Consider the following 17,948-nt stretch of genomic DNA (forward strand, 5'->3'; position numbering starts at 1 on the left):
TGTCGAGGGGCCGGGTGTATATTTAGAGCGTCACACGCGGGAACAGACGAGCGAACTGTCGAGTCGAGTCCGCGAAGAACAGGAACCCACCGCGGATCTGGCATTTGCTGCTCTGTGTTGACACTTCCAGCCCCCCGCGGAGCGAGGACACGTGTCTGCCGATGCTGCTTGTTTGTCCTGGGCTTTGAAGTGATTATACAAATCTCTGCAGGGCTCAAAGGTAATTTGCTTCATTCACAGCAGGAGCGCCGCGGAGGGAAGAGCTGAATGGATTATTTTACTCAGCAGTGCTCAAGTGTATCGTGTGAACCTGCTGCCGCTCACGCGAGGACAACACTACTGTAAATGAACAGGTATATCACATGTGTCAGCCTCTGCTGTGTATGCTGCTCTACACTCGGTGTCCTTATTACTACGCCTGAGTCTGATACGCCGTCTTAATGACTCCTCAATGCTGACGAACCTTTTTATACACAAGCCAGAGCCCGTGCACACCCCTCACTGTAATCCCCCGGCTCCAGCAGCCACACAGGGGCTCCGTTAATTGGCCCTCTGCTGCTCTGTGCATAATTTGGTAGCAGCATCAAAGGCTCGGAGGCAGTGGCCAAATTACTCTGCTGAAGACGACACGCAGCGAAGAGAGACTAAAAGAGAAACCTCACGTTTGTACAATGTCACCGTTTGGGTCACACATGGATTTTACCCATTTCCATCCAAACCTGTAAAGTCCACGTCAAGTTTAAGGGCGCACTCACACTGTTCCTCCGCACCGGGCCAAAACAGGTTTGTCGGGTAAAGTCTGGCTCCTTTGACCAGTGTGAGTGCAACCGTACCACGTCCAAGAGCGGCACGCTTGCCGTCCACGGCCCGTTTGGGAGAGGTGGGCTTTAGTAAAGCACGTTTGCACGTGTACGAGCACGAGCGTGCGCACGTGTACGAGCACGAGGCCTACGGTGGTTCTGAGGTCATTTCCTGTGCGCCTGTTGGGACGTAGAAAAAAGAAGGAGGGACCATGCGCGGACATTTCAAACAATGGCGGTGAAAGGTTCACGTTGGTGTGATGCGGAGGTGGAGTGTTTACTGCAGATTTGGTCGATGAAAAGATTCAAAAACAGTCGACAAGACGCACAAAAACTCCGAGGTCTACGGAAAGATCTGGAAACAAAGCCACGCATCGCCATGACGTCATCAATGCGTGTGACGTGTTACGGCGTGATGACGTATAGGCAGCAAGAAGCATTCTCCGAGGCCCAGGTAGTGTGAGTACAAACGGGCCTGGAGGGGGGACAAGGACCCTAAAGCACGGGGCACGGGACGGACGCACAGTGGGAGGGCGCCCTAAAAAGCTAAAAATGACTTCATTTCATCCATACAGCCCCAAAAGACAAAAAAAACAGAAACGCATGCAATAGATGCAGAATAGTCGCAACCGAGACATTAGAATATATACAGTTGCCCCTACACCTGAAGGAACGCCTCGGCCCCCGGACCTAAAGAAGTCTTGCATCGTCACGTTTCTTTGGTTCTGATCAAGTTTCATGTCCCTTTTTTCGTTGCTGTATTCAAAGTAACTTAATAACTTGATGAGTACAGTCATGTAATTACTGAGTAAAGCATGACTCTACTTTAAAACTATAGAAAGGAGACATATGTGGTAATAAAGTTGGAGTTATCCTCTAAAAAGAGGGATCCATGTCGAGCTCTTCCAGCCTCACACAGAGAGATTAAGGCCAAAACTCGAACCTTGAACCCAAATGGTGAGTTTGTGTTTCCAAAGGAGGCTTTTATGTTTTGATATCTTTATGTTTGAGACTGGGTCAGGACTCAAAGAACCAGGTCCAGGTCCAAGCGTGTGAAATGTGTTTCCTCAGGAGGGGGTCTGGAGTCTCCCTTAGAGAGAGGGGGAGAAGTTCAGCATCCGTGAGGAACTCGGAGTAGAGCCGCTGCTCCTTTGCGTTGAAAGGAGCCAGTTGAGGTGGTTCAGGATCATCTGGTAAGGATGAACCCTGGGCGCCTCCCTAGGGAGGTGTTCCAGGCACGTCCAGCTGGGAGGAGGCCTCTGGGAAGACCCAGGACCAGGTGGAGAGATTAGATCTCCACACTGGCCTGGGAACGCCTCAGGATCCCCCAGTTAGAGCTGGTTAATGTGGCCCGGGAAAGGGAAGTTTGGGGTCCCCTGCTGGAGCTGCTGCCCCTGAGACCTGACCCCGGATAAGCGGCTGAAGATGAGATCTGGAGATGAGAGTGTGTAGGACGTGTGCACACGGAGGACTTTGTGTTCAGCACGGCCCAGACTTGTGACTTCTTTGTTCTTGTCCTCAGTAATTGTTCCGTCTGCGGTCGGGGATGTTTCCTCTCTCAGCTCTCCCTCTGAGGCCGTGGCTTTAATTTCCTTGAACCTTTTATTCTGTTGCTAACATTAAGCTCGTCCTTGGAACAACCACCGTCTGGACACAACAACAGGAACTGATATAAGACGATCCAAGGACACGGAAAGGACCAGGGCGCCAAAGCACCAGCTCTCTGATACACTGTTGATATGAACTGAATGCTAAAGGCTTCATGAATGCAGCCTCTGACGACGCTGTGGTAAAATACAACTGACTTGTAGAGAATGATCTCCAGCTCTGGTGTTTTATCCACTTTAAACAGATTCAAAGAGCAAATTCAATGTTGTGGTTCAGTGTCTCATCCATCAGCAGCAGCTGACGGCTCCGATAACGCCAGTGAACGCTCCCTGCTCCGCAGCAAACAGCCGACACACACACACAGTTACGGCTGAAACACTGGCACAGACTGCTGCACCACGCCCACAGCACGGCTCTGTTATGATCAACTGAAGCTGCTGATGATCACAGGATGTACTTCAAACTGTACATCACAATTATAATCACCATAGTGATCACTGTAATCAGTGAAGGGGCTGAAGATGATACACACACAGAAATCATTTTGAGTTTTATACTGAAAATCACGAATGAAAGGACAGCATTGGTTTTGGTTTGTTTACAATAATTAGCTAGTTTCATTCGTCCATTGGTCGTAGAAAAAACAAACATTTGGAACCGTGTCTTGTCAAAATTAAGTGAAAATGTGTGACCGGCAGCTGACCTATAAAAAGGTTGGGGGGCTTTTAATTTGAAGGGCCAGATACAGGATACGGCAGGGCCCTTTGACATCGCGGTTAGACAGTTAATAATTAATATCGGGAAAGACCTACCACCTTAAACATGTAAGTAACGTTAGACGAACATGCCCTACCACCTTAAATCATGTAACGTCAGACGAACACGACCTACCACCTTAAACATGTAAGTAACGTTAGACGAACACAACCTACCATCTTAAACATGTAAGTAACGTTAGCCTACCACCTTAAAACATGTAAGTAACATTAGACGAACATGACCTACCACCTTAAACATGTAAGTAATGTTAGACGAACATGATTGACCACCTTAAACATGTAAGAAACGTTAGACTAACATGCCCTACCACCTTAAACATGTAAGAAACGTTAGACTAACATGCCCTACCACCTTAAACATGTAAGTAACGTTAGACGAACATGACCTACCACCTTAAACATGTAAGTAATGTTAGACGAACATGACCTACCACCTTAAACATGTAAGTAACATTAGACGAACATGACCGACCACCTTAAACGTGTAAGTAACATTAGACGAACATGACCGACCACCTTAAACATGTAAGTAACGTTAGCCTACAACCTTAAACATGTAAGTAACGTTAGACGAACACAACATACCACCTTAAAACATGTAAGTAACGTTAGCCTAGCTACCTGCCCATGGCGACCGAAGTTTGAAAGCAGAGTTAAATACATTTTATTATTGTTATATGCTAGTATTGGACTATTCGTGTGTACTTTGCCGGTGTCATTAACAGATGGAGGCTTATAGCGAACAATGTTATTCAGTTGCTAAGGCTATAACCTCGGGGGGGGGGGGGTATATATATATATATATATATATATGCGTCGGGGGGACATAGGACCCTTTGGGGGGGAGGAGGGTCAGATCTTCCCCAACCAGGGAACATAGGGATGACCCCCTTAGCTCTTATCCCAGCTCACTACCCCCTTTTTCTGTGGCGGTTGCACCGGTTGCGGTGTTTAGTCTGGCTGATCTGGTTTGGAGGTTGCACTGGTTGCGGTGTTTAGTCTGGCTGATCTGGTTTGGCGTTTCCACCGGTTGCAGTGTTTAGTCTGGCGGATCTGGTTTGGCGGTTGCACCGGTTGCGGTGTTTAGTCTGGGCTGATCTGGTTTGGCGTTTGCACCGGTTGCGGTGTTTAGTCTGGCTGATCTGGTTTGGAGGTTGCACCGGTTGCGGTGTTTAGTCTGGCTGATCTGGTTTGGCGGTTGCACTGGTTGCGGTGTTTAGTCTGGCTGATCTGGTTTGGCGGTTGCACTGGTTGCGGTGTTTAGTCTGGCTGATCTGGTTTGGCGGTTGCACTGGTTGCGGTGTTTATTCTGGGCTGATCTGGTTTGGAGGTTGCACCGGTTGCGGTGTTTAGTCTGGCTGATCTGGTTTGCAGGTTGCACCGGTTGCGGTGTTTAGTCTGGGCTGATCTGGTTTGGCGGTTGCACCGGTTGCGGTGTTTAGTCTGGGCTGATCTGGTTTGGCGGTTGCACAGGTTGCGGTGTTTAGTCTGGCTGATCTGGTTTGGTGGTTGGAAGCGGTCGTGGGCAGTGATTGTCTCGAGGTCCGCTGCACCTTACCCAATCCCTGCACTTCTACTAAGACTTCTAGTGAGACTGTTCATCACTGAGCACCAGTCTGTGTTTATATGAAGAGCCTAAATCAGATTGTCAGTGTGACACTTTCAATAGGAACATGAAATAGAGCTTCCTGCCCCGGCTAATCATTAACAACAGCCGTACCTGCGCCGGCGTCAAACCCGGCCGAAATGGAATTGATTACTGCCGACGCAGCGAGGCCTCGCTTCATTTCAATTTTGGCTGCTGCTGCTGTGGTTTCTCTGCAAACTGTGACATTGATGAATGCATCATTCTTCCTTTACACAGTATAGATTCAGACCATGCGTCCTGAATCTGCTGTGAATGGGAGGAGATCAGCAGAGAGGCGCTACCGTTCAATAAATCCTGTTCGCGGAGGATCACGCGGAGATGGAGTGGATTGACGGGAGAGTCTTGAATAAACGGTCCACCCATCAATCCTCAGCTGGAGTCAGCACTGTTGAATGATCTCGTAAATTTAGAGTTTTCCTTTCTCCTTCATGATTGTGTTCATCCATCACTACTAATGTCTCGCACACCGCTGATGAGGCTGCTGTTCAACCTTTGGCGTTTTCAGTTTTTCAGCTGTCGGCGAGGATTCAAACAAGGCGACGAATTTGCTCCTAATGGAAACGACCATTTACATTTACTTTAATTTCATTCACATTAAAAATAGCGTTTTGGTGATCCTCTGGATGTATCACGGAGAACTCTGATGACGCTAACCGCAATCTCAACGCTCCAGACGCTAGACGAGTCATTGGTGCCGCGTCTCGGTGCACTAGACTCTCCATTGGCGTCAGCGCTGACAGATCATTGCATCATTTATATTGATTTTTGATGCAGAGTTGCTGCTCAATCTGTGTCTATCGCGTTTGATGTGAACGCCCCTTTAAACCATAATTTTTCAACACTGATGACGAATGTCAAAGCCTGACATCGTGCTCAATGTTGCCCGACCATTCTGTTATGTTTTGTTTTATTAATCCCACCTACAAAAACTCTCATTAGTAAAGTGTTTCTCCAACTGCCACAACCAACACCGAACACAGCGCCACACCTAAACAAACCAGGCCGGTCGACTTCAGCAAATTGTGCATTCATCATGTTCATCAGTTTTTATTTTACCCTGGAGCCTCATGTTTTAATTATCTGTTCCAGGTTTACCAAAGAGCACCTGTAATGACTTGATACTGGTCTTGTTACCTAACATTGCATGATGTACTTGGACAGAGACAAAAGCAGAGATGATGTCCATTGCAGTTAATGTCCTCAGCATGTTTCAAGAGTCTGAGGAGTTGATTTACTTGCTGTTGTGAATCAGTGGCGACCTGAAGGCTGCTTTGTGCCTACAGCCTGCTACGTATGACGTATAGGCAGCAGGAAGCATTCGCCGAGGCCCAGGCAGTGTGAGTACAAACGGGCCTGGAGGGGGGACAAGGACCCTAAAGCACGAGGCACGGGACGGAGGCACAGTGGGAGGGCGCCCTCAGTGGGGAATGGGTTCAACACTGCAGCTGGAGTTGGTCTCCAGTTCAGTGCTGAACAGGGATCTGTCTCTGCACACAGTGTCTCGTCTTTATGACTCTTTGGAGTGAACGCCCACTCTGCAGTGACCAAACCTCTCATCAGCAGAAAGATTCAAAAGGCCAGACTTGCCTTTGCAGAGGAGCATGTTGTGTGGACAGAGGAGAGCGGGTCCAGAGGGACTTCAGTGGTGAGAGGACGTTCACTTTATTTGGGTCACATGGAAACATCATGCTGGGCGTAGGACCGGGCTTCTGCTCTGGTGACAACATTACATCTTTGCACAGGATTATCAAGTCAAAGAGCACTGGCAGATCTTTATGTGATGTGCAACTCCAACATTTAACAGATAAACCTGATAAAACATTGTTGAAGTGTCTTAGTTATAAACGTGCTCGTACAGCAGAGATACAGACACAGAGGGTAGTCTATCAAACTATGAATAATAAAAAACAACAGTATTTCAGAGTAAATCAAGTATTAATCATTTGTTCTCTGATTCTGATCTCCACTGTAAACACGAAATGGCAGGAGCTTTGATGCATTTTTAATAGAGAAGCAGTCAGAGGGAGAGAATAGACTTTCGCTGATGGGTCGTATGTGACTCGGTTCCAGGACCACACTTCAAACAGACCCACAGCAGCAGATGTCCCTGATTCTCTTTATTACTGATGCATGCGCTGCCGTTGGATACTCAGCCGACTGCCTGATAACTCAGCTACATGTCGTTTCTATCTTCCGTCTCCACCCCAACGTCAGAACCATCATCAGTCTGATGACAGTTTAACTTCTGGGGGCAAATACTTTGGCATACAGTGGCGAGGCATTTCCCTTTCCTGCAACTAGTTTCAGGCTTTTCTGCCGATCACCAGCCGGTGACGGTCGGTAAACTGCAAAGAATCAAGATGCCAGCAAGGTGCAAGGCCAGCTCTGGGTGCTGTTGTGTGGCAGTGCTTCACAGCTCCACCTACACACCTGACGTGCACACGACATCCAATTTACACACTTCTGCGTCACCGTGTGCACGCAGATTTCCCCCAAAGACGCTCGACTACACGCAGAATAAAAAGGGAGAACGCCAATTTTGAGTTTCCTCTTTAGATCGTCTCCGTCTGAACGGGGCCTCAGAATCTCAACATGTGGATCAACTGTATTTTGAAGAGAGAGAAAGAGGGTGAGAGAGACAGAGAGCTCATTTCTTAAATGAATGCATATCTGCAGTGAAAGCCCGTGTGACTTCACCTGTCAGTCGGACCCTGCTCTGCTCTCAGCGTGCAGGACTCCCGACTCTTTATACGCTCACTGTTACAGAGAGTTCGCACCTTTCACAGCGTTAAAAGACGGACAGTGCTTTATTAAGAGCAGAGGAGCTGCTGCTAAACAGAGACAGAGCTGAGACAGAGAGTAGCATCTCAGCGGTTGTTGTTGCTGCTGCTGCTGCTGCTGCTGCAGGCTGTGCAGTTGTTGGCGATTCGACATCTCTCAGCTCTGAGGCGGTCTGAGCAGAGTGCACCCCGAAGGCAATCCAAGCACTCTCAACACTGCAGACAAACATTAAGACCAAGGATACTGAAGGGTGTGATCAGAGGTTAGGCAGAATCACTGGTACAGTCAGGATGCTGCCGTGCATGTCAGTGTTTTCATCGATAAGATGGCCGGATGCTGCGTATGATGAACCGTGGAAAGACTGCAGAAGAATAAACCTGGGTAATAACTGAGCGCTGTTTTGCATGGTGTCATGTTTGACACTGGTGCAGTTTTAAATATGAAACTATAAACTTCTGCTACTGTAAGATGTAAGATGTTACGATGGCACCGGGCTCCTTTTCTGTCCCGTCGATGAGTCGTTCTCTGTAACGTTAATGTCCGTGTCACCTGCAGCAGCAGCAGCTTCGGGGTCAGGCTCACTAAAACACTGAGAGAGTGGAGTTTGAGATGCTTTGGTTTCATATCTCCATCAGGGATTCACATTAGTTCACTTCAAACGTGCACGGAGAACGACGTCACAGCCAGGGCACAGTTCACAGAGAGTCCTTCAACGCAGACGGGGTGAATTCATGAGTCAAAGTGTGAGTTCTGTCACAAAACAACGTTGTTACGCATCCTCACGCTTTTGTAAGAGGGTGAATGGAAGTCCTCGACCCTTCCTCGTGGGTACGCGGCGTATACCTGCGTATCACGTAGACTCCACCGATCGATGGGTTTCATTCATGAGGCTGAAACCCCGGAGGCTCATTTTACACACGACCTCCTGCTGGGTCACTGCGGGAGTCCGCACACATGAAAAACACACACTGTTGATATCGAGTTCATGAACACACATCAATGATCTTTTGTGCTGTGGATAATACAGCAGCTCCAGCGTCTAGTGGAAGTCGAAGACCCTGAGTCAAATGTGTCTCGGGTACATAAAGGATCCAATCACTCAAAGCACTCAGAGGTGCTGTGGGACCCATTTGACCACATCTCTTTTATAGTTTACACACATTACCGACGTGTGACGGTTGTTACCTGTCACATAACAGGAAATGACTGAATCAATGCAGGACATGGAGGTCGTTTGGCTCTTGTCCGTTTTACGCTGAGTTCGTCAAAGTTGCGAATGTGGATGGTGTTAATCTGCACCTGGTGACTCTTGACTTCATCGTCGGACGCACACATTTCCCTGCAGCTCTCCTGGTTCCTGTGAAGACGGTGATCCGCTCTGAGGAGAACAAAGGTTTGACCCTCTCAGCCGTCACAGAGCGGTCGGGCGTTCACACTCTGGGATTTCAACAAGATTGAACCTTTACAAGGACGCAGGTTCATTGAAGTCCCTCAAAAAGGCCGAGCGTGCACGTGAAACAAGTGCACGAGAGGACAGGATGATGAAGACTCTCAGGGCGACGCGGGTGTGAACGGCACTGTGTGTTAACAGGGTCGTCTCTGAGGCAAACACACAGCCGTGGAAATGCTCCTATCAGCGCCCACTAACATAGATTTTCACATAACGTGGCTCAGTTTCTCAGATCCCATTAAACAACGATGACAAGACGAGTAAATCTCTACAGATAACCAGGGCGCACTCCCACTGTGCCTCCGTCCCGTGCCCCGTGCTTTAGGGTCCTTGTCCCCCCCCCTCCAGGCCCGTTTGTACTCACACTACCTGGGCCTCGGAGAATGCTTCTTGCTGCCTATACGTCATCACACCGTAACACGTCACACGCATTGATGACGTCATGGCGATGCGTGGCTTTGTTTCCAGATCTTTCCGTAGACCTCGGAGTTTTTGTGCGTCTTGTCGACTGTTTTTGAATCTATTCATCGACCAAATCTGCAGTAAACACTCCACCTCCGCATCACACCAACGTGAACCTTTCACCGCCATTGTTTGAAATGTCCGCGCATGGTCCCTCCTTCTTTTTTCTACGTCCCAACAGGCGCACAGGAAATGACCTCAGAACCGCCGTAGGCCTCGTGCTCGTACACGTGCGCACGCTCGTGCTCGTACACGTGCAAACGTGCTTTACTAAAGCCCACCTCTCCCAAACGGGCCGTGGACGGCAAGCGTGCCGCTCCTAGACGCGGTACGGTTGCACTCACACTGGTCAAAGGAACCAGACTTTAGCCGTTGAACGTGCTGGGGCACGGGACGGAGGCACAGTGGGAGCTCGACTTTAGAGCTGTTTTTTTGCAGTTCAGTCAATAACTTTAGTCGTCTTACACAGCGGTGCATGTCACCCCCTCTCCCTCCCCCCTTTCCTGTCACTCTTCAGCAGCTCTATTTAAAAAAGGCGTCACGTCCGTCACTCGTTTGTCAGGAACAAAGTCCTGGACCACATCTGACATCTGAAACATTTCTGTTGGATCTGCTTTACTCAACAAAATAAAAGTGAAATCAAATCAGCGCTAACTTCCTGATGCTCCACTTTGGGAATGGATGGATTCAATTGAGGTCAATTTAGAGAGGGTTTAATAAGAGTTTACCCTGGCGTCTGGAGCTGATTCATACTGTGGGGCGCTAACACGGCGTTCATGAGGTTTCAGAGGAGCAAGAGACTCGGAAACACACGATTCATAACAACACATGCTGAGCAACTAGATGAGAAAAGTGGCCTATTTAATTTCCGATTGTTTGTGATTATATGTGTTTAAAATGCTTTCAGGGGCGGCACGGTGCCCGACAGGGACAAGAGGCTGAAGATGAATGAATGAATGAAAAGGAAGAAAGACTTTACAGCAGCCTTTCTGAATGATTACTGCAGAGATGGGGTGATGTGATGTGGGACGAGTCGAAGTCTGAGAGAAGAACAGGAGACAACAGGAGCTAAAATCATTCATTCATCTTCAGCCTCTTGTCCCTGTCGGGGTCGTGGGGGGCTGGAGCCGATCCCAGCTGACATCGGGGGCGTGAGGCGGGGTCCACCCTGGACAGGACGCCAGTCTATCACAGGACACATAGAGACGAACAGAGACAGACAACCATTCACACCTACGGGTGATTTAGAGTCATCAATGAACCCAACACCTGCACGTCTTTGGACTGTGGGAGGAAACCGGAGAACCCGGAGAAAACCCACGCAGACACGAAGCAAGGCCCAAGTCGGGATGGGGACCTGGAACCTTCTCGCTGTGAGGTGACAGTGCTAACCACCACACCATCATGTCTGTGTTTATTATGTAATTCTGTATCTTATGCACATTTACAGTTCTCTGTCATCTACAGGACTGAAACCACTCAGCAGTGTCCCAAGTCCCTGCTTTGGTCTTTCCTTTCCTTCTCAAACTACGTCCCAATCGCACGTTCATCAGCTCAACTTGAGGAAGACTCTCGAGGGAGAAACCTCTGAACCCTCATCTGAAAGGACTCGAACTCCTGGGCCACAGATGTTTTACGAGCTCGTGACGCGCCGGCCTCTTTGTACCGAGGGGGCGGTAAAATGTCACTTCTTTCGCTTTTAGTGTAAATCTTCCACAAGGGTCTCAGAACGACTGCCGTATTAAAGGTTAACACAGGATTTGAGAGCTCAGAGACACAGAGACACTTATTTTTCATTGCCGGCTTAATGGTCCGCCACGTGTCCCTGGAGTTTGTTTAGAGCGGACCCCGGAGGCTCGGAGACACAGAACGAGACGAATCACCGAGGAAACGGGGAAATGAAGAGTCATTACAGTGGCAGGATGACTCAATCAATGCCACACACACACACACACACACACACACACACAGCTGAACAGCATTTGTTGTTAAATTGAGTTTGAGGTTTAATCTAAAAACAACAATCATTCACCATCGTCCTCATTATGTGCGTTATGTAATTACGTCAGTTCCACCTGTTTGAGTGTGTAAGTCTCGACACACGTTGTCCCGTAATTCAACCGTGTTTGTAATGAACAGCGTTGTTGTGTGAGATTAGTGCCGGTTTGCCAATGTGAGCGACCCATAATGTGAAAGAGCGTGGAGCGTAACATCCCACGAGGTCTGTAATGTAGGGCATGGCTGCGCGCCGCCGGCTGAGAGAGCACATTACTGCAGCAGCCGGAGCTGCAGAGACAACAGGGGAGCATCTGCACACGGCACATCAGAGACCGTCCGCTCTAAACATCTTACCTCACCACCGCGGGGGATTCCTCAATAGCACTTAAAAGTTCCTGACTAAGAGCGTCCTCTGAAAAACGCCTCAGGAAGCTGCCGTGACCAACGTTTACTGGGACCACAGACGAAGCGTCTACGTCAGCTCCGTTCTCTAATCTTGATCCAAATGTCCTCGCCTACAGGAGTCTCCATCTAACTCTGCCTCATTTCCTCTGACCAAAAAAAAGCATGTATGTGACGTTGGGGGGAGGGGCGTACGTCCATCTGGCTGACGTTTACCTCCGAGGAGAAGTGAGGGCCAGAGGCTAGCTGTCACTCAAGATTGTTATTGTAATTATTCATACACTTTAACCTCCAATAAAATAAAACCTAGCCCCTCCCCCTCAGTGTTGCCATGGAGACCTGATCTAAACACACAGACTAGAATGTTCTTTTGTCCTTAAACAGGTTTAATGATGCTGTGTAAACGGCCTGTTTAACATGGGGCTCAATGAGAAACTGCTCTGTTATGAAACCTGCCCCTAGTGGACACTCAGAGAACTGACGCTGACGGAGCTTCCTGATTGGACCAGACAGGGAGAAGTCTCAGGCCTAGTCCCCACGAACAAATGTCCGTCCATATGAAACCACAAAATCCGCCTCCGTCAGCTGGTCACGTCTGGAGCGCTCCGCACGTCACCATGGATACAACTCACTGTTTACCGTCGCCCAGCGTGACGTCAAGCAATGGTTTTCCCGTCCACACATGACCGCTCAAACACACACACACACACACACACACACACACACACACACACACACGATCACACACACACACACACACACACACACACACACACACACACACACACAAAGCACGTTTGCACGTGTACGAGCACGAGCGTGCGTACGTGTACGAGCGGCTGTTGGGACATATCAGACACCTCTGATCCAAGAGGCTACATCAGTTCATGTACGCATCTGACTAGGACCAGGACCAGGACCAGGCTGGGACTGGACCAGGACCAGGCTGGGACTGGTCCAACTAACTGGTGTGGAGATCAAAGAACAACTATTCACAAAAGGCCTCCTGTGACACCAATTACGGGCGTTAAGACTCAATAGAGCACTAACCAAGTCCAGACCTACTTCCACCAACCACTGGACCAGGACCAGGACAAGGACCAGGACCAGGACCAGGCTGGGACTGGACCAGCACTAACCAAGTACAGACCTACTTCCACCAACGACTGTCGTTGGCACTTGGAGCACAAAGGGTTCCAGTGACATCATCGACTTGTGAGAGGTTAAATACCTGGATCTCACACCAGATAGTTGGACCAGTCCCGGCCTGGTCCTGGTCCTGGTCCTGGTCCTGATCCTGGTCCAGTCCCAGCCTGGTCCTGGTCCTGGTCAGGTCCTGGTCCTGGTCCTGGTCAGATGCGTACATGAACTGATGAAGCCTTTGATTGATTCACTGTTCCCAGAACATCCAAGCACCTTCAGGGACGTGTCAGTCAGGCGGTGAAAACTCACCACTCACTCCTGACCTGTTCGGCTGAGTGCGCCCCTCCTGTGTTACCCCTTTAATTGCTTTGACCTTGTGAGTCTTTGTCTGTGTCATCGTGGTCAAACGTGGAGACGCTGAATGTTCTGTAGTTCACTCGGCGCTTTCTCAGGGTTTAGATCTCTACCAAAGGGCTGTCACGCCCCTCTCACTGACTCACAGGCAACGAGACGACCAAAACCACAAAGGAGAGAGAGAGAGAGAGAGAGAGACAATGCTCCTCTGTTCCTCTGTGGAGGGAAGATCAGACAGAAAACAGCCGAATAAGCAGGAAGCTCAAACAGACACGTGCACCTCGCTCTGCTCCGGAGCACTTCCTGTTGACTAGATTCGTATTTTTAACCCTAACCCACGTTTGAATTTGGACGCTTGTCATTTATAAATCATAACCTTTATCAGGCCATGAATCCAGCCTTCTCTGTGTGACACTGTTTAACACCAGCTGCTGACTGTTGCCTCAGCGTCGGCCTGAGATAACGAGTGTGACTGCAGCGAGACACGAGATTGCTCCGGCGGACACAGAGGCATTGTGTGGCCCGTGCATCCTGCTCTGTGTCGATAGGAGATGACTCATCGTCGTGTGTTGGTGAAGAATGATGAGTCGTAAAAATGCTCTGTCTGAAAACAACATCCAGCTGAGCGCTTGTTTTTTTTTTATCTGTGTTTTGTCTCCTCTTTAAAAGGAGATCACTGTGACGCACTCCCACTGTGCCTCCGTACCGTGCCCAAACAGGTTTCACGGCTAAAGTCTGGTTCCTTTGACCAGTGTGAGTGCAACCGTACCACGTCTAGGAGCGGCACGCTTGCCGTTCACGGCCCGTTTGGGAGAGGTGGGCTTTAGTAAAGCACGTTTGCACGTGCACGAGCACGAGCGTGCGCACGTGTACGAGCACGAGGCCTACGGCGGTTCTGAGGTCATTTCCTGTGCGCCTGTTGGGACGTAGAAAAAAGAAGGAGGGACCATGCGCGGACATTTCAAACAATGGCGGTGAAAGGTTCACGTTGGTGTGATGCGGAGGTGGAGTGTTTACTGCAGATTTGGTCGATGAAAAGATTCAAAAACAGTCGACAAGACGCACAAAAACTCCGAGGTCTACGGAAAGATCTGGAAACAAAGCCACGCATCGCCATGACGTCATCAATGCGTGTGACGTGTTACGGCGTGATGACGTATAGGCAGCAAGAAGCATTCTCCGAGGCCCAGGTAGTGTGAGTACAAACGGGCCTGGAGGGGGGGACAAGGACCCTAAAGCACGGGGCACGGGACGGACGCACAGTGGGAGGGCGCCCTAAAATGCTTGGTGATCCCTCCCTTTCGCTTTCCAGGCTTTAATAGTGAAATAACGCAGCATCGACCCTGGTTTGAATGGTAGAAATACGCTCATGTTTTCCTCGTGTTAACGTGTTCTTTATTATTATTATTTATTCTGCGTGTGGATGAAAGGACGAGCACATGTGTGTGTTCGCTGCAGAGCGTGAGCAGCGGGGGCTCAGGTGATGCCACTGAGCTTCAGCACACCTGACACTATCACCACCTACTTTCACTCCCAATCTCAGTCAAGCCACGCTCTCCCACCCCCCTGGTCGTCATGGTTACGTTACACGGTGCTCGGTTAGCTCCAGCTGCTGTGATCAGAGAGCGTCCCGTCCCTGCTGAACCCGTCACAGCGGGGAGGAGAGCGGGGAAGGTGGTGTCCGTGCCTCACAGGATTACACTGTGTTTACATCACCGGGGGCGCCACACAGGAAGCTGCAGGCCGAGGCTAGGGCGGTGTTTACGGCACGCTTTGAGCTTTGAGGTGGAGCAGTGGTCCCAGTGGTGTTTGTAGGCGTCACACAGAAGACAAAGGGTTCAGCCTGCTCTCATTCACGGTTCGATCACACACCTGCGTATGTGAAGGCACTGTGTGTGTGTGTCCCAGGAGTACTGACCCAGACAGCATTGTTGTAATTAGGGGCCATACGGCAAAAATACCATATCATGTTTGTTTTACATTACAATTATTTTGCAAGTTACTGAACAGTGCAACCAAACTACTTCCTGTGTAAAAAGGAAGGTGATCCTGATTGTTCACATGTTCAGCGTTTGGACCCGGAAGTCTTATTTTGAAAGGGTGTTAGGACACTTTAGCACATGTTTATGCTCCTAGAGGACACTTTAACACACGTTTATGCTCCTAGAGGACACTTTAACACACGTTTATGCTCCTAGAGGAAACTTTAGCACACGTTTATGCTCCTAGAGGACACTTTAACACACGTTTATGCTCCTAGAGGACACTTTAGCACACGTTTATGCTCCTAGAGGACACTTTAACACACGTTTATGCTCCTAGAGGAAACTTTAGCACACGTTTATGCTCCTAGAGGACACTTTAGCACACGTTTTGACTCCTAGAGGACACTTTAGCACACGTTTATGCTCCTAGAGGAAACTTTAGCACACGTTTATGCTCCTAGAGGACACTTTAGCACACGTTTATGCTCCTAGAGGACACTTTAACACACGTTTATGCTCCTAGAGGACACTTTAGCACACGTTTATGCTCCTAGAGGACACTTTAACACACGTTTCGGCTCCTAGAGGACACTTTAACACACGTTTATGCTCCTAGAGGACACTTTAACACACGTTTACGCTCCTAGAGGACACTTTAACACACGTTTATGCTCCTAGAGGACACTTTAACACACGTTTATGCTCCTAGAGGACACTTTAGCACACGTTTATGCTCCTAGAGGACACTTTAACACACGTTTCGGCTCCTAGAGGACACTTTAACACACGTTTATGCTCCTAGAGGACACTTTAGCACTCGTTTATGCTCCTAGAGGACACTTTAACACACGTTTATGCTCATAGAGGACACTTTAATACACGTTTATGCTCCTAGAGGACACTTTAGCACACGTTTTGACTCCTAGAGGACACTTTAACACACGTTTATGCTCCTAGAGGACACTTCAGTACGCTCAAAATTTGCATAGTCATGGATTCTGTAGCTGTCTTTGCAGGGAAAAATAGATTATCTGTATGTGTCTTAATTCTTGGATTATGTCAAATATGAAACAAGAACAAAAGTCACAGTGCAGTGTGAGAAGCTAATACCTAAATATCATCAACAATATCAACAGACTTTAGGTCTATGAACAGTGTCGACGACTGACCGAGGCTTTTACAATCTCAAGATTAATGAGTTCAATCACCACGTGTCTCCACATTATTAGTGCTTCATGTCGTCTCTTATCTTTTCCTGTAACTGACATTTGGAACAAACAAATCTACGCTCCATTCAAACTGATTTGCCTCTCACCGCGCCTCGTTTAGAGCAAAGCAAGTCAATAAATGTGTCATTATCTGAACTGCTGATCATAATAAGCCTTCATGAGTCAGTGACATGGTGAGAGGATGGGGGGGCGATCCTTTCTCGCTCTGATTGAAATGTTTTTTCTTGGGTCTTTATTTCGTTTGGCTTTCAGTGGCTCTGTGGTTTGACCCGTGGACCTGCAGCTGATCCTGCTGACAGGTAGAACAAAGAGGAGGCAATGCACAGCGTGTCAGACGCATCAGAGCGGGCTGTGTCTGTCTGCAGCAACAAGCTTTGACTCTGCTGCAGCCGGGTTTCATGTTATTTCAGTCAGCTCAGCCCTGAAGACTGTGTCCATATGTGTCTGCACAGACTGGTGGTTCATCCAGACCATTACTTCCTCTCAGCTCTACAGCAATTTATGATTCATCTCATCTCATCTTCAGCCTCTTATCCGGGGTCGGGTCTCAGGGGCAGCAGCTCCAGCAGGGGACCCCAAACTTCCCTTTCCCGGGCCACATTAACCAGCTCTAACTGGGGGATCCTGAGGCATTCCCAGGCCAGTGTGGAGATCTAATCTCTCCACCTGGTCCTGGGTCTTCCCCGAGGCCTCCTCCCAGCTGGACGTGCCTGGAACACCTCCCTAGGGAGGCGCCCAGGGTTCATCCTTACCAGATGATCCTGAACCACCTCAACTGGCTCCTTTCAACACAAAGGAGCAGCGGCTCTACTCCGAGTTCCTCACGGATGCTGAACTTCTCCCCCTCTCTCTAAGGGAGACTCCAGACCCCCTCCTGAGGAAACACATTTCAGACGCTTGGACCTGGACCTGGTTCTTTGGGTCCTGACCCAGCTTTCAGGACCACAGGTGAGGGTAGGAACCAGGACTGAGGGTAGATCCAGAGCTTTGTCTTCCTCAGCTCTCTGTTCATCACAACGGTGCCGTAGAGCGACTGCAGCTCCGCCCCCGCTGCTCCGATTCTCCGGCCAAACTCACGCTCCATCGTCCCCTCACTTGTGAACCAGATCCCGAGGTACTTGAACTCCTTCACTTGGGGTCAGGACTCATTCCCTACCTGGAGTAACAACCCACCGGTTTCTTTAATCCTGCAGGAGTGGGCATCATTAGTCCTTCTTCCCTACAAAGCAAATGTTTGTAGCTTTTATAACAAAACTCCTTCATGCTGCAAAAACAACCACATTCTCATTTACAGTTACTTTATCAGAAA

General features: G+C 49.0%; 2 protein-coding genes across 3 annotated transcripts in view; both read right to left on the reverse strand.

Moving 5' to 3' along the window:
- The window catches only part of LOC310952341 (1-phosphatidylinositol 4,5-bisphosphate phosphodiesterase eta-2-like), a 170,894-nt gene that overhangs the window by 101,104 nt on the left and 51,842 nt on the right, over window positions 1-17,948 (reverse strand).
- The window catches only part of stk35 (serine/threonine kinase 35), a 232,329-nt gene continuing 217,915 nt past the window's right edge, over window positions 3,535-17,948 (reverse strand). The window contains exon 4 of one of the 2 annotated variants that reach the window (XM_083920927.1): window positions 3,535-3,573. The gene's annotated coding sequence lies outside the window, so the exon portion shown is untranslated. Of the gene's footprint in view, window positions 3,574-3,698; window positions 3,776-17,948 lie in introns of those variants that run through there. The other variant, XM_083920928.1, reaches the window with a different exon arrangement.

This window comes from Echiichthys vipera, assembly GCF_963691815.1.
Source record: "Echiichthys vipera genome assembly, chromosome: 9".
In the NCBI taxonomy this organism is placed as follows: Eukaryota; Metazoa; Chordata; class Actinopteri; order Perciformes; family Trachinidae; genus Echiichthys; species Echiichthys vipera.